The 23,310-nt window shown below is 37.6% G+C and overlaps 1 protein-coding gene across 13 annotated transcripts in view; it reads left to right on the plus strand.

Moving 5' to 3' along the window:
- Positions 1-23,310, plus strand: part of FRRS1 (ferric chelate reductase 1) — a 108,452-nt gene that overhangs the window by 5,782 nt on the left and 79,360 nt on the right. For 8 of the 13 annotated variants that reach the window (XM_028489092.2, XM_055084437.1, XM_055084439.1 and 5 more), the window contains one exon: positions 2,724-2,901. The gene's annotated coding sequence lies outside the window, so the exon portion shown is untranslated. Of the gene's footprint in view, positions 1-2,723; positions 2,902-9,185; positions 9,422-17,416; positions 17,478-21,679; positions 21,706-23,310 lie in introns of those variants that run through there. The other 5 variants (XM_055084429.1, XM_055084430.1, XM_055084436.1 and 2 more) reach the window with 4 other exon arrangements.

The raw sequence follows: 23,310 nt of genomic DNA on the forward strand, positions 1-23,310 counted from the left end.
ACTAGCCAAAACCCGGGTTCTGTTATTACGGAAAGAAAGAATGGATTTTGGCAGATAACCAGTAGTCTCGGACACAGTTTGCATGGTACTTTTTTACTTTAATTATTAGAAAGCAGTAGAGTTTGGAGCAGGGGGATGGAAGGCTCAGGAGGAATGTCTCCGGGGGGCGGAAAAAAAAAAAAGAACTGATTATGTAACATGCTTGACTGCACTGAGAGATGTTTCACAAACACCTCACAGTTTTCTGTCAGAAAGCTTAGGGGTGAATCAATGAATGATTCACTTGCCAAACAAACAAAACGGGAGACTGCGGCTTTAGATCTATCAGCCAAATGAGCTTGCTAAAACTAAACTTCAGAACTGGCCAACTTTCCCTTCACGTCACAAAGGACTGGGATAATCATGCTCACTGCATGTTTATTCCCAAAGGGAAGAAGGACAGAGGTGAGCCAAGCTCACCCAGTTATTCTTCCCAAATTCATCAACCGGGTAAGTCACTCTGTCTCCCCAGGAATGGAGTGAGTTAAAGAGCAAAGAGAAGCCAGGAGTTTGTTTAGGGAAGCTCTTTAAAGAAAACAGAATTAGGGAAAGGCATTCTTCTTCAGGCATTATGCAAGTCATTTAACCTCTTTTGTGCCCAATTCCTAAACTTTCTTTCTTCCAAGGATATGCAAAAATAAAATATATAAGATGTTTTGAAAATGAATATATGCCCTATAAATAGCTAATAACAAATAATATTTAATAAGCATCTAGGAGGTACCAGGCACTGTTCTAAGCCCATTACATGTACTAATTTAATTCCCAAAACAACACTGTCATTACCCCCAATTTAAACATAAGGAAACTGAGTCCGTAAGTTTAAGTAACTTGCTTAAGGTCAGATAGTGGAAGAATGTGATTTCAATTGCATTCTCGGTGATTCTGTTCAGTAAACTCTAAATCTGAGGGCACTAACATTATCCCCATGGCCTGGTAATCAATAAAGTTTTTATAAATTAAAGTTGGATGTTGCTTACTTTATCTATGGCTGTGTCAACAGTGAGTTTGTTTTCTTGCTTCTATGGATTTTCTAGCTAATTAAAGACAGAGTCATCTCAGGACAGTTCCTTCAGTTACCCTGCCTTCCCGTCCCTCCCATGGGTCTGGAGTAGATGCTCCCCATCTATGATCCTTTGTTGTATATGTTGTGTTATGTTGTATGATAACTGCCTTTACCCTTTTCTCCCTTTCCCACTGGGGTCCCTTAGACAGGGGCTGTGTTTTCTGCCTCTGGATGGCAAGTTGTAAAGTTATTTACACTTTTTAGATACAATAAGAAAACCATACTTTATTCTTTAAAAAAAATTTTAATACATTTTATATTAGTTTGTTTTCTTGCTAATTAAAGACAGAGTCATCTCAGGACAGTTCCTTCAGTTACCCTGCCTTCCTGTCCCTCCCATGGGTCTGGAGTAGATGCTCCCCATCTATGATCCTTTGTTGTATATGTTGTGTTATGTTGTATGATAACTGCCTTTACCCTTTTCTCCCTTTCCCACTGGGGTCCCTTAGACAGGGGCTGTGTTTTCTGCCTCTGGATGGCAAGTTGTAAAGTTATTTACACTTTTTAGATACAATAAGAAAACCATACTTTATTCTTTAAAAAAAATTTTAATACATTTTATATTTTAGAATAGTTTAGAGTTAAGAAAATAGTTGCAAAGAAAGTACAGAGTTCCTGACTACTTCACACCCAGTTTCTGTGTTTCAATATGTTCCCCTATTGTTAATATAGTAAGAGGCATTTGTTACAATTAGTGAACCAATATTGATACATTATTATTAACTACAGTCCATATTTTATTCATTTCTTTTTTGTGATGGGAACAATTAAGATCTAGTCTCTCAGCAACTTTGAAGTTTATAACACAGTATTGTTGTCTATAACCCCTGTGCTGTGCATTAGATCTCCAGGATTTATCTACTGGTTGCAAGTTTGTACCCTTAAACAGTATTTCTCCAATTCCCCCTTCCCCCAGGCCCTGGTAACCACCATTCTACTCTCTGTTTTTACAAGTTCAGGTTTTTTAGATTCTACATATAAGTGATATCATACAGTAGTTGTCTTTCTCTCAGCATAATGCCCTCAAAGTCCATCGACATTGTTGCAAATGGCAGGATTTCCTTCTTTCTCATGGCTGAAGAATATTCCATTGTATATATATATACCATATCTTCTTTATCCCTTCATCCATTGATGGACACTTAGGTTATTTCCATATATACTTTATTCTTACAAACTGCTCTGATCTCTTTACCATTCCCCAACTGCTAGGTAGGCATGGAAAACAACAAAAAAAATTTAGTCTAGTCTGTTTTAAAACTAATTCTGATCCAGTTATTTAAGTAACCTCTAACTCTGTCTCTTTGAAATCATTGTTTTATGGTTTCAACCCCCCTTCCTCTGCTTACTTCTAAGATGGTGTCTGGCACACAGAGCAGGGTCTCACATGAACTTGTTGCATTGGGGGAGTTGAACTCTATGACCCTGAACTGGTCATTGTGCAGGGACTGGCATCACCTGAAGTATGTCTGTCTCATCTTATTCTTGGTTATCCTGTTGGCAAAAGCTACTGATGTATGCAGCTGCTAATTTCTTGGTCATTCTTTCTTGTCTTGGTCAGAGCCTAGAGGCCCTTCCTGCTATCTCAACCTTCCTTGAAATCTTACTTTCACTACAGACTCCTTTGAATATATGAGATATTCTCGGCCTGGTCCAAGGCCCAAAGCATCCATCCATAAGTCTTTGTTGGAGTGATTACACCTCTGCTGGGAACATGGGCGTACCAATATCTCTTCAAGGTCCTGCTTTCAATTCTTTTGGGTATGTACTAAGAGGTGGAATTGCTGGATCATATGGTAAGTCTATTTTTTATTTTTTGAGGAACCATCATACTGTTTTTCCTAGCAGCTTTACCATTTTACGTTCCCATGAACAGTGCATAAGTGTTCCAGTTTGTTTGCATCCATGCCAACACTTGTTATTTTCTGTCTTTTTTTTGGTTTGTCTTGGGGTTTTTTTTTTTTTATAGCAGTGATTCTGTTGGGTGTGAGGTGGTACATCATTGTGATTTTTATTTGCAGTTCCCTAATGAGTAGTGATGTTGAGCATATTTGCATGTGCTTATTGACCATTTGTATATCTTCTCTGAAGAACTGTCTATTCAAGTCCTTTGCCAATTTTTGAATTGAATTGTTTGGTTTTTTGTTGTTGGGGTCTCTGTACATTCTGGATTGTAATCCCTTATCAGATATAGATATGCAAATATTTTCTCCCATTGCATGGGTTGCCTTTTTACTCTGTTGATTGTGTCCTTTGATGCACAGGAGTTTTAATTTTCATGAGGTCCAATTTGTCTATTTTTTGCTTTTATTGTCTGTTCCTTTTGTGTCATATCCAAGAAATCACTGCCAAATCCAATATCATGAACTTTATGCCCATGTTTTCTTCTAAGAGTTTTGTAGTTCTATAGTTTATAGTTATATAAACTATAGTTGTAGTTTATATATATTTTATATGTACATTTATAGTTATATAGTTTTACATTTAAGTCTTTGATCCAATTTGAATTAATGTTTGTATGTAGTATTAGTTAAGAGTCTAACTTCATTCTTTTGGATATGGGTATATAGTTTTCCCAGCATCATTTGTTGGAAAGAATGTCCTTTCCCCACTGAATGGTCTTGTCACCCTTGTCAAAAAACATTTGACCATATATATGAAGGTCTGTGTCTCAGCTCCCTATTTTATTCCATTGGTGTATATATCTATATTTATTCCATTACCATACTATTTTGATTACTTTAGCTTTGTAGTAGGTTTTGAAGTCAGGAAGTGTGAGTCCTCCAGTTTTGTTCTTTTTCAAATTGTTTTGGCTATTTGGGGTTCCTTGACATTCCATATGAATTTTATGATAGATTTTTGTATTTCTGCAAAAAAAAAATCATTGGGTTTTGATAACGATTGCATTATATCTGTGTATCACTTTGGGTGGTACTGACATTTAACAATATTAAGCCTTCCAATCCATGAACATAGGTTATTTTTCTGTTTATTTATGTCTTTAATTTCTTTTAGCAATATTTTGTAGTTTTCATTGCACAATTCTGTTATCTCCTTGGTTAAGTTAATTCCTGATTATTTATTCTTTTTGATAGTATTGCAAATGGAGTTGTTTTTGTAATTTTCTTTTCAGAAGTTCACTGTTAGTGTATAGAAATGCTACTTATTTTTTTGTGTTTACTTTTATCCTGCTACTTTGCTGAATTTTTTTATTAGTTGTAATTGCTTTTTTGTGTGTGTACATGGAATCTTTAGGGTTTTCTACTATAAGATCATAACATCTGTGAACAGAGATAATTTTACTTCTTCCTTTTCTATTTGGATACCGTTTACTTATTTATTTGTTTAACCTACCTAATTGCTTTGGCTAGGACTAGTACTATGTTGAATAAAAGTGATGAAAGTGGGCATCTTTGCCTTGCTCTTGATTTTAGAGGAAAAGCTTTCAGTCTTTCACCACTGAGTATGATTTTGCTGTGGTTTTTTCATACATGGCTTTTATTTGTTGAGGCAGTTTTCTTCTATTCCTAGTTTGTTGAATTTTTAAATAAAAGGATGTTGAATTTTGTCAAATGCTTTTTTCCTGCACCAATTGAGGTGTTCCTTTATTTCTTTTTAAGAATATGCATTTCCTTTTCCCTTTTGAAATGTCATAGGAAAGGCCACAGGGCTTGAATTTGCTGTATCTCATGACACTATAATAAGCCCATGGCTAGCATGGTGCTAACAATGCTGCATTTACTGTCTTTTCAAAAGTAATATTCTTATTATTAGTTAATTATTTTTTTTTGAAGATGTTGGGGATAGGAGTTTATTAGTTAATTTATTTATTTTTGCTGTGTTGCATCTTCATTTCTGTGTGAGGGCTTTCTCTAGTTGTGGCAAGCGGGGGCCACTCTTCATCATGGTGCACGGGCCTCTCACTATTGCGGCCTCTCTTGTTGCGGAGCATAGGCTCCAGGCGCACAGGCTCAGTAGTTGTGGCTCATGGGCCCAGTTGGTCCACGGCATGTGGGATCTTCCCAGAGCAGGGCTCGAACCCGCGTCCCCTGCATTAGCAGGCAGATTCTCAACCACTGCGCCACCAGGGAAGCCCAATTAATTCTTATTATTATTAATTTTGGTTAAGTTTAAATTTTTTCTCAGTTATGAATTAGAGTCGATTGGACAGCTGATTTCATGGTGGAAAGCCACAGCCCAGCTCAAATGGTGGAAAACAAACAAACTTCTCAAAACAAAGCTTTCAAAATGGAAGAATGCATAAAATATCCTGACAATAACAGTCTTAGGTCTGTCTCACCCAGAGAGTGAGTTCTTGAGGGGAGAAAATATCTTTTCCCCTTATCCCCTGTTACCTGGAACTGGAGATTGTTGTGTAGTAAACACTTAATAAAACATCTTGGAGGGTATCAAAGAACAACGGTGTTCCCCTTGCCCTCTCTTCCCTCTCCTTTCCCCAAGAGAGATTGCATCAGACTCAGTAACTTTCATAGTGTTAATTTATTGTGAAGTATAAATATGAAAGTATACAAATTCTACAAATAGTGCAAAAGCGAGCAATTGTGCATTTTAATTTGACTTAGTATTTTTTTAAAATATTTATTTATTTATTTTTGGCTGTGTTGGGTCTTTGTTTCTGTGCGAGGGCTTTCTCTAGTTGTGGCAAGCGGGGGCCACTCTTCATCGTGGTGCACGGGCCTCTCACTATCGTGGCCTCTCTTGTTGCGGAGCACAGGCTCCAGACGCGCAGGCTCAGTAGTTGTGGCTCATGGGCCTAGTTGCTCCGCGGTAGGTGGGATTTTCCCAGACCAGGGCTCGAACCCATGTCCCCTGCATTGGCAGGCAGATTCTCAACCACTGCGCCACCAGGGAAGCCCCGACTAAGTATTGTTGAATTGAAATACTTAGATTTTGGTATTAAGAAAGGATTGTACTTTTTTTTTTTAACCATGTCACTATTGATTATTTTCTTATTCCAAAGCTGTATAGGCTCATGCATTATTTAATTCTCAAAAGTTAAGTTGATAGGCTGTCTGAGGGTAGATGTACAAACTGTAATATAAAGCCAGAATTGGAAAATAGAGGTACTTTGACTAACTTTTCAAAGTAGGCTTTATGTTATAAAAAGCATCACATAGTACACTGTGTTAAAATAAAATTAGATGAAGTATAATCTATGAGTGATACCTGCTTTATAGACTCTCAATTTGATGACCAACATAACCTAATTTAGCAGAATACTTGACTGAAGTATTTCACTGATGATCAAGTAAATTCTGATGAAAGGTCAATGGTATAACTATAAAGGCCAATCTATTTTAATTGCCTAAGGTTTAAAAAAAGCCCTCTTCTCAATTTACAGTGACTGTGGGAGTCATTTTCCTGCTTACACAGTGATAAAGGGCTTGTATATCATGAATGTAGCATAGTGGATAATCAGCAAAACTTTAAGACTAAATTAATCAGCACTTTGGAAAGTTTATTCCATGAACATAGGTAACATGTCCTGTCAAGGCAAATGATTGCTTCTTTGATTATAGAAAAATACTAATAAGTTTTCACTTTTTTTTTTAAAGTTTTACTGGAAAGAATTTAGTTAGAGATTCAAACATAGTAAAATTTACTTTTTAAAAATAATTGAGAATCACTATGTTGTGCACCAAGAACTAATATAGCATTGTAAGTCAATTATACTTTGAAAACAAACAAAAAAACAAACAAGCAAACTCAGGAAAAGAGACTGGATTTGTGGTTACCAGAGGCAGTGGGGGGCAGGGGAGGGTGTTGGGGGAAGGATGAAAGTTGTTAAGAGAGTAAATCCTAAGAGATCTCATCACAGGGAAAAAAAAATTTTTTTCTTTTGCGTCTATATAGAATGATGGATGTTCACTAAACTTATTGTGGTAATCATTTCATGATGCATGCAAGTCAAATCATTATGTTGTACAACTTAAACTTATACAATGCTTTATGTTAATTATATCTCGTTGAAACTGGAAGGAAAAATGGATAACAAAGTATACCTGCTTTAGGTCTGAAAATAAATAAATACATAGAGTAATTGATATTTAAAAAATAAATGAAATAAAACTCTTTTTTAAAAAGAAAAAAGTGAGGCTGAAATTTGATAATAATGGTATTTTTGAAGTACAAATATATGAAATATATACTAAGTTCAGAACAGATTCAATATTTAGCCTTTGAACTGATAAATCATATCATATTCATTTAACATATTCTCTAGGTCCCATCTTGACTTTTCTTTCTCTCCTTCTCAAGGCTTATTGATTTTTTTTTAATATTTTAAAATTACAATATTAAAAGTAATGAAAATTTAAGGTGCTTTCTGATTCCTTCATGTTATATCTTAATAGTAACATTAAAATCAAGATGTCAAACAACATTCTTGTGTCAATTCTTTGTTAGGAGTCAAGGTGGCATTAAAGGAAGGACACGAGTGCACATCAGATAAGATGATTAAAAACTTTGCTGAGTCACTAACTAGTTGTTTGGACAAGTCACTCTTAGACCCTTAATTTTTGTGTCAATACAATGATCTCTAAGCTAGAGTGCATAAATAGGGGACATGTGCATTAGGAATAGAATCCACAGTGAGGAACTGTCCATACTTCAGAAATCAGAGGAATTTCTCTAGACATAGTTGGATGATACTGCATTTCAGGAAGACTGGGATCTTGGACAACCTAACTCATGAGATAGCTGTTTTCTGAGCAGTAAATTGAGGAAGCCCAAGCATGCCTCACTGACATGCTCTCAGTTAACAAGGTAAGGAGGTGTGGGATGGTGATGGGGAGGAGAGTCTCTGGGGATGTTGAGACTTCCAACATGTCTCTCACCCACATAGAATTTACAGGCATCCTGAGGGATCTAGGTGGGACCCATGAATATAGGAGAGAGTTCTGATCCTTGGACCATTTTTGGCATTGCACTTTCTGCTACATAATAATCCTGTTAGGAGCTCGTCATCCACTGTGGATCAGGCAGGGTTACCGGTAAGCTTAAGAATGGTCTTCACAGCTGTCCTCTTCCCTAATTGGAGGCTCAGTCCCAGGGACTCTCACTACCACTGTAAGCTTTAACACTTAGTGTCTAGCCTCCCAGGTAGCTTGTATCCATCTCTTCACTTGAGATACTATGAGCTTGGACCAAAATGGAATTTCTCACCAACACTGAAAAATATTTAGTGAAATAATGTGATTTTTTGGTATGAATACTTTGGAATCAATTTATACTTTATATAATTTTCCAAATTTTCTATATTGGAAAATGAATATTAAACTATAGGAATAATTCATATAGTCAAATATTCATATGGTCAAATTTACCATGAGTTGCATCATCTCTGGGTTGACAAAGTTCTTTGATACTTTATTTAGTATAATATTTGTTGGGAACCTACTCAGTGCAAGACAATCTAATTGCCTTTTGATATGTTATAATTATCTAATTGGTTTATAATATCAAAAATAGAAAAAATAGAAATTATGGAAGTACAGAATTTGCTTTCCTACAAAGAATAAGTGAACCACAGGATACTGTGACATCTATAAGTTCAGTAGTTTTATTAGTCAGTACCTAGAGGAGTACTTAAACCCATGTAAGTTGGTTGCATTTTATTTGGCAGCATAACCACAGATCAAGTTGTCCCTTTAGTCCTTTGGGTTCAAGAGGCAGAATGTGATTTTTAAAAAATATTTAATTAACTTATTTATTTGGCTGCACCGGGTCTTAGTTGCGGCATGTGGGATCTTGTTCCCTGACCAGGGAATGAACCTGGGCCCCCTGCATTGGGAGTGTGGCGTCTTAGCCACTGGACCACCAGGGAAATCCCAGCAGAATGTGATGTTAACTGTCACTTATTAATCCAGGCTTGGAAAAATTGCGTTTAAAAGTCATTTATTCATCTGCTAAATTAAACTTGCAATATCAGTGATAATATTTGATGCTTATACAGTACTTTACAGATTTTCAAAGTATTGCAACATTCATGATTTCATTTAATCTTCACAACAATTTTGCAAAGAAGACAAGATAGTAACTAACTCCATGTTATAGATAAGAAAAATGTAAAGTGACTTGTGTAATATGGTCTGGCTAGTCAGTGGTAGAAGGGAACTAATTTCTAAGTTTTTTGATTTCTAGGTGCAGTCACAAGGTATTATGGACTACATACAGACAGAGGGAACATATTAGAGCACGCTGCTGTTTTTTTTGTAGAATAAAACAGTACAATTTCAGAGATGCCATGGATCCTGTCCAGGATGGCATAAATAGGCAAGGATTCAATCTGACTGGGTAAGCTATGTAAAAATAGCCCTAATTATAATACTTTTAGTCAAATGTCAGGATCTTTGTTCTTGGGGGTAGAGTTGGACCACAGACTGATCTACAGTGAAGAAGTGGGGAAGGGTCACAAGGACTTAAGCATAATATTAGGGCCCCCAGAAGCCATATTGTCTAGGATTTTTTGCCAGGTTCCAGTCTTAGCTGCAGAATTAGAACACAAGTCAAGACTGGCATAGCTGCTCAGATCTAAAAGATTGGGGAAACATAGTGAGAATTGGCCATGATGTTTGGGGAGGAGACTGCTGTTATTTAATAGGCTGGGGAATGTCACCCCAGAAGTTAAACAGAAGGAAAATAGGCTAATTGTAGATGCTTTGACATAGTCCAGGTATTCTCATTAGCAGGGCTCAATCTGCTGGTCAGATGTATTTAGTCCTCTCTGCTGGACAGAGCTCAAGTGGGCAGGGGCAAGAAACAGTGCTCTTTGGCACCTGAACACATGGTTCAACTTATAAAGCATGTGCTTTACCTGACAGTTAAGTGAGATGCTCTGCTCACATAAGTCCACAAATTTACACCTGTGAAGTTTCCATGTAAAATGGGTGCTACTGTCTTTTATAATAAATCCCATGTGTATTTTCATAGAGTGTTGACAGGTGAGCATATATTGCTTTATCAGTGCTTCTGGGATTATCTGAAAAATAGCACAGGTATTCTCATGACAGGTTTATGTTAATAAGTTTGGTTAGCATTAGGACTTCCCTGGTGGCACAGTGGTTGAGAACCCGCCTGCCAGTGCAGGGGACACAGGTCAATCCCTGGTCCGGAAAGATCCCACATGCTGCGGAGCAACTAAGCCTGTGTGCCACAACTACTGAGCCTGAACTCTAGAGCCCGAGAGCCCACAACTACTGAAGCCTGTGCGCATAGACCCCGTGCTCTGCAATAAGAGAAGCCACCGCAATGAGAAGCCCGAGCACCGCAACGAAGAGTGGCTCCCGCTCACCGCAACTAGAGAAAGCCCGTGCACAGCAACGAAGACCCATCACAAACAAAAAATAAATAAATTAAAAAAAAAAGTTTGGCTAGCATAAAGCAAAAATTAATTCAATGACTCACATGTAACGTTAATAAACTCTTCTTTCTCCATGTCACTAATTTCCTAGTCTTGTGAAGGTCTGTACATTTCTATGGCTGAACAAATATGTGGAAAGTTTCTATTTGGGTTCCCAGGATGCTACGTTAAGTCGGGTGTCATCAGTGTGACGCTTTGCTATTCAAAGTGTGATCCAAGGACAAGCAGCATTGGTATCTCTTGGGAGCTTGTTAGAAAAGCAGAATCTCAAGCCTAATGCTAGGCCTACTAAATCAGAGTGCATTTTATCAAGATCTCCAGGTGATTTGTAAGCACATTCAAGTTTAAGAAGCACTAGTTATACCTTTGTGGCTCAAGGTCATGCCTTCCTAAACCTCTATCTTTAGGCACACTCTACTTACTACTCTTCTGGAATCTGTAGGCTATCAGCTAGCCAATTCATTTGGATGTTTTTAAAATTCCAAACCTGTGACATTGTGTGCCCTATGCTGTCTCTTCCTTGTTTTGTCAGAGAAGGGACTTTTTCTTTCGCATTCCCCATATTTTTCACCTCTTTTCACTTGATGATTTTTGTTTTTGGAGACAAACCATCACTTCTAACTTCCAGGGGACATATTCTCTCTCTGATCAACTTGAAGACTTTTTCCCACGGCATCTCTCTCAATAACATTGAGGTAATGAGGTTCTGTTTACTGCCAAATTCAATCATAAATGTGAGTTGCCACTAATATCAATATTGCATATTTTTAAGTAGCTTTAGAGTAAAATAAAATAAAATAAAACCACAAAAAGGACTACTTGGTAGCTTTCTCTACTGTGTTCAACTTTTTGTTTTGTTTAACTTTTCATATTACAGAAATCTTGGACCTCAGAAATTTCATGTCTCTTGGCAGTAGCTATACTTTCTGTGTCTTAGTGATAAACGTTCTGTTATTTTATTCTAGAACTCTAAACCAATTAAAGAAAATCTTTATTGGACATTTTCTGTTCTCTGTTTTCTTAGCTTTTTTTTTTTCCCCATCTTTGTTATAAAAGGAAAAACCCGTCATGGAATATGTTGCCATTATGAAATTTAGGTATTAATATGTATATTATTTTTGTGTATGTATCAGAAATCACATTTAGAAATATTCTCTGTAAGTTACACTTAAACATTTTTAGTTGATAAGTACCAACAACATTATGGTTTGTTTCATAAGACCTCTCTTCACTTTGAAACCATATCCTCTGTTTCTTCCTTTTCTTTAAAAACCACACAGGATGTTGAAGAAATAAAGTGAGAGAAATCTGCTGAAATATATTTACAACAAGCTATTGTAAATGTCATTTGTTGAATAATGTATACAATTTCATGGCACAAGGGGCAGGATTGTCTGAAAGTAACCCCGAGAGCTCACTCTTGGTTACCGAAGCACTGGGCTATCTGAAACCAGGAATCACCCTTCAACCAGTGCGAGAAGCCACACTTGAACTCAGCTTCCTATTAGACTGATAGCATTATTTTACCCTCTTGCAGGAACTACAGCTTTCTATGATCTCCACTGTCCTCAGGTGCTGGGCAGCTAGCTTTCACAGTTACTCCCTTTAAATATATTGCATGCAATCCAGACTGCCTAACATTTATGTTGTGTGCTTATCTCTTCTGATTAAGGTTGCTATCATGCTTGCCCTGTAAGAAAGGAGAGCAACAGTGAGGTGGGGGATCTGCCCTAGAATACTGGACCAAGTGTCCATCAGATGGCCAGGGGCCCTGCGTACTTCCTCATGGGAAAAGTGGGAAATTCAAAGGACCTGTGACTTTTCTTGTTGCTGACTCCTTGAGTTTCCTCGATAAAGCATATTCTTTAATATGATATTGTAAAATTCACCCAGAGCTCTGGTGAACCTCAGGGGACCCATCTTGCACAGCACATTTATTGATGATAATCAGGGCTTTGTTCTGCATACCCTGCTTTGGGAGAGTTCATATCTCAGTTTGTATATTTGTAGCATAGATTGAAGTCACTGCCATATTCCCATTTTGCATTGGATAAAATGTCCTCCTATTGATGACTGTTAACTCATGCATTTTCTTCTCATCCATATGTCTCCCTTATTCATATCTCTCTTTGTCCAGCAAGATTCCATGATGTACTGTTCAATAATACTGTTGCTAATAGCTTAAACTTCCTTCCCCTTCTGTCTTCTTTGTGGCATCTGCCAAGGACCGCAACCATAGATAAACCAACTGTCTGCTTTCTCTGCATCTGTGCCTGAGCAGCCAAGCACTGCTGGAGAGAGTTACACAATAGGGCCTATTGATATTACAAAAAATTAATTAAAGCAACTTCAAACTGTACAGCAATCCTGTAATGATTCTCAGTCAAGCTGTCCCCCACTTTCCATAATGATTATTTCAGGTTTCTTCAAACCTTCTTCCTCTCATCACCCATGATTCTCAGAATATGATATTGATTTTTATTTTATAGAGAAAATAGAAGCCCTTAAATGAGAACTGCATCACCTGTCCCATTATCTGTCCATACTATTCTAGTTTCCTTCGGTTACAGTATGGGTGTAATTATTTTTGCTAAGGCTAAACCCTCCTCTGGTACTTTTATTTTACTCCCTCCCACCTTCTAAGGTACCTGAAATTATGGATTATATTTTGTCTGAATATTCAAACTCTCTTCAATTGGAGCTTTTAAAAACAGGATCAGGTATCTCCCAATTAAAAGAAAGAAAGAGAGGAAAGAGAGAGAGAGAAATTTTCTCTAGATTTCTTCATTCCCTTCTATTTCCTCTGTTCAAATTTTTGAAAAACGGTTTCTATGTACTGTTTCTATTTCTTCCCGCCTAGCCGTTTCTAAGCCTTTTCCAATCTAACTTCTGCCTACATTGCTCCATCTCAGGATTTCTTAACCTGGGCGCTATTGGCATTTTAGGCCAATGTTTTATATTTGTGACACTGTCCTGCACATTTTAGGATGTTTAGCAGCATCCCTGGTCTTTATTCACTAGATACCTGTAGCAGCTCTCTCCCTGCAGCTGTGACAACCAAAAATGTTTTCAGACATTACCAAATGACCCCTGCAAAGCAAAATTGCCTCTGGTGGAGAATTGTTGCCTTATTCCCATGGTTCCTGTTAGGTTACCAATGACTTTCACTATGCTAAATCTCGTTTCTTATCTGACTTGGTAGCTCAGCAGTATCCGAAATTGTTAACATCTCCTGCCTTGTAACATTTTTCTCTTGCCTCTATTGACAACACTCTTTTGATTTTCCTTTTACCTCTCAGATTGTTCTTTTTTCTTCCTTCCTTCCTGTTTTCCTTCCTTCTTTCCTTCCCTTCTCTCTTTCACTCTTTCTTTCTTTCCTTCTCTCTCCCTCTCTCCTCTCCCCCAAACCCCTTCTTTTTCTCTTTCTTTAAATCTTTTTAGCCTCATCCTCTTCCAATTGACAATTAAATGTTGGCACTCTCTTCTACTCTGATCTTTTTCTGGGGACTCTCATCCCCATGCAGAGCTTTAATATTTACCTTTATACTTGTGCGTCAAGCTTTGATGAACTAGCTTCAGTATGGTGAACAGGTCAACCCTCCCACCACCAGCAGCAACAAAATGCTGGAAACAATAGTTTATCCATAGCTTGTGAGTCTTTACGTGACAGCCTTCTCTTTTAGAGGAAACAAAAAATCTGCTTCTAGCTCTACCTTTTGAAGTAGAAAATTAGCTCTTAATCAGAATAACATAGATAAAGATGAGTGAAATTCTTTAAATTGGCCTAGATGGGCCTAAATGATCTGCCTCCACCCTTACCTCTCATAGCTCTCTACCCTCCCCAATCTCATCCTCCATCATCATCCCTCCTGTGTTCCTGCTTGAGGCAACTAGCTGTGGTTCAGTCCTTTGTTCATTCTCTACCACAGGGCTATTTTATTTGTTGCTCTCTCTGCCAGGAAGATACCTCTCACCCATCTCTGCAACTTAACCTATTCTTCCAATCTCAACTCAGGCAGATTTCCTCAGGGAGCCTTCCTTGTTCTTCCTGAACAGCTCCCACTCCCCATTATGGAGGCCTTTAATGGCCTTTGTATATCTCTTTCTTACTGCATAGTACAGTAGCAATTTTGCATTTACTTGTGTGATTAGTGAGGTGAGTACAGTTGAGCAAGGGTTTTCAAACCAAGACTGCTTGGCTTGGAATCTTGGGCCTTAAATTCTTGGTGCCTCAGTTTCCTTATCTTTAACATGGGGATACTAATAGAACCTATTTTAAGGGTTGTTGTGAGTCTTAAATGATTTAGTGTATATACAGTGCTTAGAACAGGGCCTGGAACGTAGTAAGCATTATGTAAATATCGGTTGTAATTTTAAAAATTTAATTATCATCTGTCTCTTCCACTTTTTTTTTCCCCCATTTTGTGAAAGTTTATTTGCAGGATAAATTCCTAAAAGTCAAATTACTCATAGAATTAGACACACACATATTATCACAGTTGTCACATCTACCAAAAAGTTATTCCAGTTTCTAATCCCATTAATGGTTATGTAGAAATATCAATTTCTCTTATAATTTTATTTATTTTTAAGGAATTTAAGAAAGATTAGCATAACCTTTGTTTTTTAAACATCTTTATTGGAGTATAATTGCTTTATAATGGTGTGTTAGTTTCTGCTTTATAACAAAGTGAATCAGCTATACATATACATATATCCCCATATCTCCTCCCGCTTGCGTCTCCCTCCCACCCTCCCTATCCCACCCCTCTAGGTGGTCACAAATCTTCCACTTTTTTGCTCATTTTTTGTTCTCAGTGCCAACACAGTTCATGACACATTGCAAGCATGCAGTAACTGTCAGAGTAATGTATAAATTAAAGAGTTTGGGAAAAAGAAATGCCATATAAATACAAAGCACATTTGTATAGATGAAAAAGTAGAGATTCTGCATTGTGTTTTTAAAAATAATTCTACTATAGTCATTCACTGTTTTTACTTGCACAACCTATGCTAGAGGGAAATAGGTGATTTTTTAATTCTAGGAGAATTCAAACAATATTTTATGCTGGGTGAATTCATTCTAACACAATCAGCGAAATCAGAGCCTTTGAGTTAAAAATATTACTCAAATATTTTATATTTGAAGAATATATTCAAATTCAAATTCCTATATTAAATACATAAGAAGTAGACATAATTTTTCATAACAAACCTTGAAAACAAACATCTTAGTCTCGGAGGTTAAGGATTATGTAACAAAGAATCATTTTAGTTTTTAAAATATCGCATAAGATCTTGTAAACAAACTTTTAAGGACTCAAGTTTCTGATGACAAGATACCAAATAAATATAAATCTGACAAGTAAACCTGGCTCTGCAAGCATGCATATGAGATTATTTATTTGGTATGGAGGTTGCTGGGTTCTTTGAATCATTATTAATTATTATAATAATTATTATAATAATTATTATAATTATTATTATTATAATTATTAGAAAAACCATTATGAGAAAAACCATGCCACATGAGCAATGATAATTCAATGGAAAAAAATCTAAACCCAAGAAGAGATATTGATAAAGTAGTATGTTGTCATTTGTGTTAGTCAGCTCAGGCTGTCATGACAAAAATACCACAGACTGGGTGGCTTAAACAACAGAAGTGTATTTCTCACAGTTCTGGAGGCTGGGAAGTCTGAGATCAAGGTGCTGACTGATTTTATTCCTGGTGAGAGCTCTTTCCTTTGTTTGCAGCCAGCTATCTTCTCACTGTGTCTTCACATGGTGGAGAGAGAGAGCTCTGGGGTTTCTTCCTCATAAGGGTACCAGCCCTGTCAGATTAGGGCCCTACCCTTATGATCTCATTTAACCTTTATCACTTCCTCACAGGCTCTGTCTCTAAATAGTCACATTGGCGTTTGGGGCTTCAACATTTGAATTTTTGAGAAAACACAAACATTCAGTCCATTACATCATTCAAAAGAAGGAGAGAATATTTTTATTGGGGTGAATATGCCAAAAACTTTCAGAAGAGGCTTTTAAGATTGACTTTAAAGGGTTTGAAACTGCAGAGTGTGAAGGGAAATTATACCATTATCTCAATATTGTATGTGGAAAGCAGAAGGGATGTAGGATCTGTGTAAGGCTGGTGAGGATTTCAGTTTGATTGGTTTCCTAGTATGTGAGGAGAAAATGAGTGAATTTCAGGTCATTGAGAAATTTGAATGATGAGTTATGAAGTTTGTACTTTATTCCATGAGTAATAGGAGCCCACTGTTTTAAAAAGGAGTAATGTGATCAGAGCTGTTCTCGAGGAATATTAATCTGACAGAAACTTCAAGGGGCTGAAATTGGCAGTTTAGTACTGGTCTGGTTAGGAGGCTATATTAATAGTCAGGAAAGAGGTAATCAGAGCCTGAGCTATAATAGTGATAGCAGATATTCACCTATGGGTTAAACATTGACCTTTCTCAATAGGCCAGCATTCTAATAGAAAAACATACAAATAAACTAGTAATTAATATAATGGGATAAATGCTAGAATAAGATTCAATTCACCAGAAACATATAACAATATTAAACTTGTGTATACCTAATAAAACATACTCAATATTTACAAAGCAAAAGTGGATAGAACTATAGGGAGAAACTGATAAATCTACAATTACAATAGACTATTTCAACATATATCACAAAATTAATGATAGATTAAGCAGATAAAATATTAGAAAAGATACAGAAGGTTTGAATAATGGGAGTAACAGTATCGATGTTGGCTCGAATCAGAGCACAGTATAGCCTTGGAGAGTAATATATCCAGCAACCAGAGAATATATATTAATGCTGTTTCTCCTTTTCCCTTGCCCAAATTCTCTTTTACAGTTACCATTTCCCAACTTTTCAAAAGAAATACCTTTTATCCACCCAAATCTTCTATGATGCATCACCCTGGGGTGCAAAATCTTCAGAGGAACAATCAACATATTGGTATTGGAGAAGCCTCTTATAATCATAAACCTTTCATAGACCATTGTCTTTTTCTGCCTAATATGAATGTCTAGTAAGTGTGAGCCACAGCATTAGTAAAGGGGTAGTTTGACCCTTTTGGGGATGTTCCAGATTCAATAGCGTGGGACAGTTGGTGCAATGACAATTGTTGTTTTGTTGTTTGCCTAACTTACCTCTTTCATATTCTCACTATTATCAAATAATGAGTTACTCTTGAGAGTCATATCAGAGCAGCACCCTCACGCGGTAGGTGAGAAAGGGGGTCAAGGAGACCTGGCAGAGCTGTTCCCAGGGCTGTGGCCCCCATGCCAGAGCTTTAGCCTGGCCAGTCAAAGGGCTAGAGTCTCTAAGGGCTTGCCCTGGCAAGAAGCACCTCCTGAGAAAGAAACTGGGAGGAAATGGTGGATGTGGCTTAACCAGTAACTTCCACTAACAATGAAGCAGAAAGTAGCTTTTCTAAACTATCAATAATAAAATGTACCAACTATGTTGAAGAAAAATCTCGATTATCTTTTTCCCATAGAAAATGGTATAAAAAGGCATTGTCATTTGAAGAGATGATTAAAAGTATTGAGCCAGAAAGTGTAGAAAAATTGTTATAGAGATATTAATTAATATTGTTATACTTTTCTAGGTTATATGATGTTTGTGGAATTTATCATCCTTTTAAAGTGCATAATTTGTCATGATTTTATTCTCATGTTACATAAATATTTACTTTTTCACCTAATTTTTAAAATTTATAATGTTGTCTTCTTTTTTAAAAGAGGTCTGCACCTCATGTTATATAGGCTTCAGGCTAACAAAACCTGAATCCATCCCTGGACCTGTTACTTATTCTATTTCTCTTCCTCTTTGTCTTTCTGTTTTTCTCATGATTCCTTTCCATTCCTTAAAAAAGTAGGACCTATACTAATATATAAGGAATGTAGAACAAAATTTTAAAAAAAATCACCTATGATATAGTACCCTAAACTTCAGAAAACCAGCTTTATTAAATCAAGTTCTCCCTCTCTGATGTTAATATATTGTTCTAATTATCAGATGCAAAATATATGGTTAATATATTTAAAATTTTACTAACAAAACTTTCATTCTCATCTACTTATGTATAAAAATAAGATTTTTTAGTGCTATAAATGAAAAACAGGAATAGCTAAATCCTGACTCATTCTAGTAATAAGGTAATATTAACCCAAGGATAAATAAACTTCTAAACATATTAAAAAACATTAGATGATCAACTTAAAAAATTTGTGAAGGATACATTGTTTTTCAAATTTATTTTACGTGTATACAGGCAAAAACATTTGGAGACAACTGATCTAGACAAATAAATATGGAAGGCTATAGAAATCAATCATGCAACTCCTTTAAGGGAGCTGCCATCTATTTTTAACTGCCCTGTTGGCATATTTCAGCAGACAGCTGCATCAAATGGATGGAGGCTGCCTGAGGGTATGAAGAACATTGCATTGGCTCACTTATTTTCAGTTGTGAAATCTTCTTTACAAACCCTAATATTTAAAAAAAGTAGTTGAGGCTAACATTTTTATAATTTGGGGTGAAAATAGCTCCCATTAGTGATACAGAACAGAATACGAGGCTCTACAGGCCTATACTGGCAGCAGTTCTGGTCCATTTCCCTCAAGGCCCTCCTTTTATTTGTCCAGAAATCCTTGTGTACCTATTATCAGTACTTAGGAGCAAGTGAGAGTGAGGTTGAGATTGATCCAGACCACCTTGATGCTGTCTTGTTGACATCTGCCCTGGAGGTACCTGTCTTCAATTCAGAAGTTTTCCCTGCATAACTGGGGCTAAATGCCTTGCTTTAGGGCTGCCTAGGAGCTGGAATACCAGCATTAGCTGATTTATGAGGATAGGCAATGTCACTGCCCTTATGCTATTCTTATAGAAAAGGAGTCTGTTCAAACTGACCATGACTCCAGAATCATGGTTCTTTTCATTTCTTCCCCCAACCATTTTCCCAAGTGTTGAATCAATCAGATCTATCCAGGAGAGCATTAAGACAGTTAATTGAAAATATCGTTAAGCCAGCAAGAAGCAGGAGAGGGGCATTTATTTCTCAGTTGGATGCCTGCTGAGTCACAGAACATGTAGGTCTCCCCTGGAGCTGTCATGGAAGTATGGTGATGAAATTATTAGGAGAACTTGGCTTGTACCCTCTGGAATTTGGGGCAAACATGAATATAGAGACTGGTGCCTATTTTTAGTCTAGAGATTTCTGAGGGAGTCTCTGTGGATTAGCCCAGACTTGTGGGGCTTGAGGAGACTGTGGCAGAATATACGTAAAGAAAGTAGGAGACAATCCCTTATCACATCCATTTGAAGAGGACCCGGAAATTATTGAGTCTTCTCAGAAAGAAGCATTAGACAAAAAGGAAAACATGGGTTGCCATATAGGAAGATAAATGTGCTCTTCTGTACCTCACTGGCTTGTAATTACCTAGAATTTCCTGGCGTCTACTGCCACCTTGTGGGTATTTACATTTATTGAATTCAAATGAGTATTTTCCCATAAAGGCTTGTCCTAAGCCAAAATACAAAGAATTTTAAGTGTGTTTTAGTGCTCTTCACCTCAGATCATCTCCTAAGTCCCCTCTAGGTTCCCTGTGCTTTCAGACTCACAATGAGGTTCCATCATTAAATACTCTTCTCTTTTGTAGCACTGTGTTAAAGCAGTACTAAAGTCATGCTGCTGATACCTCAATGACTGAGTTTTTGATAAATCAGTTTGAGGTAGAGAAACTCTAAAATGGTCCCCAATTATCTGTTTCCTGGTTTTGATGCCCTGTGTAACCATTTTACCTTTACTGTGGGTGGGATCTGTGTCTAGCTTCTAACCAACAGAATATGGCAGAGGTGATGGGGTGTCACTTACATACTTACATTACATGGCACTAAAACTTCCATGTTGCTAGGAGACTCCCCTGACTGCCTTCAGGGCTTGCATGCATGAAGCAAGCATCCACGTATGGGAGGCCCAGTGAAAAGGAACTGAGGGCAGCTACTGGCTGTCAGCAGGCAAGAAACTGAGGTCCCCAGCCCAACAGGACATAGATCATTGAATCCTGCTAACAAGCATGTGAAATTGGGAGCAGATCCCTCTTCAGTTGAGCTTTCAGATGAGATGCCAGAAACCTTGATTGCAGCATCATGAGAGACCCTGAAACAGAGGACCTGATTAAACTATGCCCAGATTCTGTGAGATGATACATGTGTGTTGTTTTTAGCCACTAAATGTATGCTAATTTGTTATATGACAGTAGATAATGAGTACACAGTTCTTTGGTTTTGCTTACATTACTCCCCCCTTCACAGGACTGCAATATAAGTCCTTGGAGATTGTTCTTGGCAGTAAATATAATTGACAGTCACCACTCTCTGCTCAGAATTGTCCTTCTCCTCCCACCGAATCAACTTGTTCTGCCTGATTCCTTTGGGAAAATTTCTCTCTCAGGTGATACCTCAGCTCCTCAAACAAAGAGAGCTCTGTGGGTTCTGCCTATGTCATTCCCCAAACAAGCTTGGACAGGCTTAAATCCAGCAGTGGCACAACTTGGCCTAAAGCTGAGAGCTCACAGCTTGTCAGATAATTTGTCAGCTTCAAGATGCATTACACTATTGTGGCTATAGTTATTAGATTGATATTAAACTTTATCCTTAATTTAAAAATTGTTTCATACCCTATGAAACACTTGACTATCGGTAGGAAAGTGGTGCTAAAAGGCAAGGGTAGGGACAGGGAATGACTCCCTGTCATTATAGACCATTAACTTGATTCCAAAATACAACCATGAGTTTTTTTATAACTACACTAAATTTCATATATGTTATTGTAGAGCCAACTATGCTATGTCAAAGGTATGCCTCTGATAAACCAATCTGATAAATAGAAAAGAAGTTAACCTGTAGTAATCAGTTATTTATTAACCTAAGCTGCCCCTAGTGATTAGCATTTGGTCTCATAAAACATCTTTTAGTTTATCCACTCTAAATTTTTCTAGAGGCTTGTCATCTAGCTCTGCAGTTTCTAGAATTTAATTTATATCTCTTTTTGAAAACCAGTATTTATTTAGCTCTGGTATAGAGGCTTACATAAACTTAAACTCAAAAAGTACTATATTATCTTTTCAGCATAATTGAAACAATTTTGGCTGTGGGGCACTGCAAAGAGTTTTCAATGGTGAGTGCAAAGAGTGTGTCTAAGTAGCAGATTATGCCAGAGAGGTAAGCAGAAATCATATTCTAGAGGGCTATGAGTGTTATGATATAGAGCTTGGACTTGATAGTGAAAACAGAAGATTTTCAATGTAGAAAATATTTTAAACAGGAAAAGATTTTAATCAAGGAAATGATATAATGATTTATACTTTAGAAAAATACATACAAACCAGTGTAGTAGATGGATTTAGAGGGGTACAAGACTGGAGGCAGGGGGACCAGCTAGGAGGCAGAAGCAATGAGGGCCTGAATTAAGATAGAGGGGGTAGAAAAACATGGAAGCATATGAACAATATTTTGAAGGTGGGATAGTATTGATTTGATGATCAATAAAATGTAGAGGATAAGTGAAAGGAGACTATGATGAGCACCAGGTTTCTACCTTGGAGAATGGGTATTTGGAAAAATAGATTTCTTAGGGGAACCACTGACTGAAACTGCCCACCCTGTCCAGGCATGGTAGTAACCACTTGCATGAGGTATCTTACAACAGGAGGTCCTGGTAAGGAATGTGGAACTAACAAGCTATCACCAACCAGAATTCGGGAAGGGTCAAAAGGAGAGAGGAGACACCAGTCTGTATGTCCTACCAACCTCCCAGAATCCTTCTCACTGGCATCCATCTTGGCTGAGCGATGTACACACCACCGGGAAGGACCCTGAGTGAGAATGATTGGCCAGAGACAACCTGGAAACTAACCCCATCACTATAAAACCCGACTGTGAGCCAAGTGGCAGAGCATTTCTCCTGGGCTCCCTTACACTCCTGCTCTCCACCCGGGCGCCCCCTTCCCATAAATTCTCTTGCCAGCATGAGTATCTCCTCAGACAATACATTTCTGGGGTTAGACAAGAGCCCATTCTTGGGCCCTGGAACAGATTTGTGTGTGGAAGTCTGAGGAAGCTTAATGTTTAAGTTCTAAACTTAAACATTTAGTTTCCTAAAACAGATCTGTTTCCTGCAACAGATTTGTGTGCGGAAGTCTGAGGAAGCTTAATATTGAAGTCCTAAACTTTAAGAGTATAGATAGAAGTCCATGTAGGAGGCTGAGTTCAGGATGCCAGGGCCATCAGAGGAAAACTAGGAGAAGGTGGAGTCACAGTAGCTAAGAAAATATCTAGAGAACTGGAGTGACCCATAGTATTCAACGCCACATGGAAATCACGTAAGATGAAAGTTATCTTTTGAGCATGTCTGAAGGTGGGAGATAGTAAGAGTTCAATTTTGGACATGCTGAGGTTGAGATGTCTATTAGAGATCATAGAACATATGAACTGAGAGTTCGGCAGAGAGGTTAGAGCTAAAGATGTAACTTTAAGAATTGTGGACATAGAGATGTGTTTATAGTCATGAGATGGAATAGAATCTCCAATGGAAAGACTGTAAGGTGAGGAGATGTCCAAGAACTGAAACCTAAGGTATCCCAACATTAAGAGGTCATGGGCAGGGCTTCCCTGGTGGCGCAGTGGTTGCGTGTCTGCCTGCCGATGCAGGGGAACCGGGTTCGCGCCCAGGTCCGGGAGGATCCCACGTGCCGCGGAGCGGCTGGGCCCGTGAGCCATGGCC

The sequence above is a fragment of the Physeter macrocephalus genome, chromosome 4 (genome assembly GCF_002837175.3).
Source record: "Physeter macrocephalus isolate SW-GA chromosome 4, ASM283717v5, whole genome shotgun sequence".
NCBI classification, from domain to species: domain Eukaryota; kingdom Metazoa; phylum Chordata; class Mammalia; order Artiodactyla; family Physeteridae; genus Physeter; species Physeter macrocephalus.